The 1,995-nt window shown below is 37.4% G+C and overlaps 2 non-coding genes across 2 annotated transcripts; both read left to right on the top strand.

The window, feature by feature from the left end:
• Positions 1 to 1,629: 1,629 nt before the first annotated feature.
• Positions 1,630 to 1,701, top strand: trnad-guc (transfer RNA aspartic acid (anticodon GUC)). Its single transcript has one exon. It is a non-coding gene; the product is annotated as a tRNA-Asp (tRNA).
• A 222-nt stretch (positions 1,702 to 1,923) lies between these two features.
• Positions 1,924 to 1,995, top strand: trnav-cac (transfer RNA valine (anticodon CAC)). Its single transcript has one exon. It is a non-coding gene; the product is annotated as a tRNA-Val (tRNA).

Raw genomic sequence — 1,995 nt, 5'->3', positions numbered from 1 at the left:
ACTGGTTGTACTGGTTGTACTGGTTGGTTTCTGAACGAATCAAGAGCTCGAGCTCAAGTCTCCCAAGAAACCCCGCCGCTCCGCTGTTGTTTTTCTACTCATTTCAGCCTCATGTTTTTTTACCAGAACTTGTATTGTTTATTCAGGAGGCGAAACACTTGAATAATTGATGTCATTGCGTTTCAGAGGAGAACATTTTCTCCCTATGCAGTTGCACTCTCGTCCCAACTCCTGCTCATTTAATTTCAGCCGTCACCGACAGTTTATGTGAAAGCTGTTGACATTTTTATTTCAGCTTACAGATGCACTTTGCCTTTGCTTTGCCTTTCCCCTCTTGGTTTCTGAGAAGGTTGGTTGCTAAGCTGTTTTATTGTGGTTTCATGCAGTTAATGTATTTCTGTGGCACTGAACACTTGTCAGTTGATATGAGAACAAAAATATCCTAGAAACATACAACTGATCGTAGTGAGCGTTTCATATCGATGGCAGGACATGAACAACATGTTAAAGCTCGAGTTCAGTTTTCCTGAAGTGTAAATGCCAAATATACAGTTTGCTTGTTCCTAAGTGAGTCCACATTTTTAACTTGTGTTATTTCTATTAAATGTTATTTGGGCTACATGATGTAAAACCTGTGTAATAATTTCATACAGTGGTTCCCAACCTGAGGGGTTCAGGATCCTCAATAGGGTGTAATTTCCGGCATCTGGCATCAGCTGCTCTTTTCTTCGTAGTGGATGAACCTGCAGAAATGACTCAGGGCTGAAAAAGTCCACAACCCTCTACAACTCTAAATAATGTAAATAATAAATAGATCATTTACATATACGTCTCCTGCCACTGATCATCAATCAGAGATAATGCAGTAAAAGACGGATTTTTTTATTACACTTAAAAAGATTAAGTTACCTTTAGTTGCCATTTTTAAGTTAGAACAACTTCATAAAATGAAGTAAACACAATGCTGCATGTATCAGGCTGTTAATGTTCCAATCAGCATCTGGTTCTGTTGGATGATATTATTATTATTATTATTATTATTATTATTATTATTATTACTGTGTTTTGTATATTCCTCATTGTGTTACAAGTGTTTACACAATGTTTGGTTAATGACTTTATGTTCCAGGTGGTGCGTCAGCCATTTAGTCTGTCAAAGGAGGATGAAGTGAAACACCTCTGGATGTTCGGATGCAGAAAATACGTGTATTTAAAACTTTAAAACTGAGGCCATAGATCAATAAAGAACTGAAATCAAAAGGACTCTGGAAATCATTCAAGTAAAAAGAGACTTATGCAAAGGATATACAGAAAGTTATCAACATAAATAAAAACAAGTCAAACAAAGAAAGTCAGTGAAATACAATGTATGTAATTCCTTTTTATGTTTGCATTTACTTTCCATAAACTGTACACAGAGGAGGATGGGATGCCCCCTGCTGGTCATGCTCATTGATAAATTGAATTGATTGTTATTGATAAAATAACTTGTATGTCAGTACATAATATATACATATATTGAAATGCTGAAATAGACTTTTGATTTTATATAGAAAACTACTCCACTTTCATAAAATACTAGCACAGTCCACTAAGTGATTGTGTGTGGTCACATTATGAAGTCACCTCTCCTCGTTAGTATAGTGGACAGTATCTCCGCCTGTCACGCGGAAGACCGGGGTTCGATTCCCCGACGGGGAGTATCTATTATTTACAACTAATAATAATCAGACAATGAACTATTTCGTTTAAAATGTTTGTTTTATGCCCTTATTGACTTAAATGTTATTAATGAATTGTGGACACAAACATTCATAACTGTTGTAACACAGAAAATAACACTCCCCGTTGGGTAATCGAACCCTGGTCTTCCCATGACAGGCGGAGATACTGTCCAGTTGCCGTGTTTCCCTGAACACCGAAGTTTCCGTAGTGTAGTGGTTATCACGTTCGCCTCACACGCGAAAGGTCCCCGGTTCGAAACCGGGCGGAAAC

The sequence above is a fragment of the Seriola lalandi genome, unplaced genomic scaffold (genome assembly GCF_002814215.2).
Source record: "Seriola lalandi dorsalis isolate HSWRI2012SDOR001 ecotype SW California unplaced genomic scaffold, Sedor1 jcf7180001974691, whole genome shotgun sequence".
NCBI classification, from domain to species: Eukaryota; Metazoa; Chordata; class Actinopteri; order Carangiformes; family Carangidae; genus Seriola; species Seriola lalandi.
The sequence above is the reverse complement of the archived record's forward strand: the minus strand, read 5'-3'. Positions and strand labels throughout refer to the sequence as shown.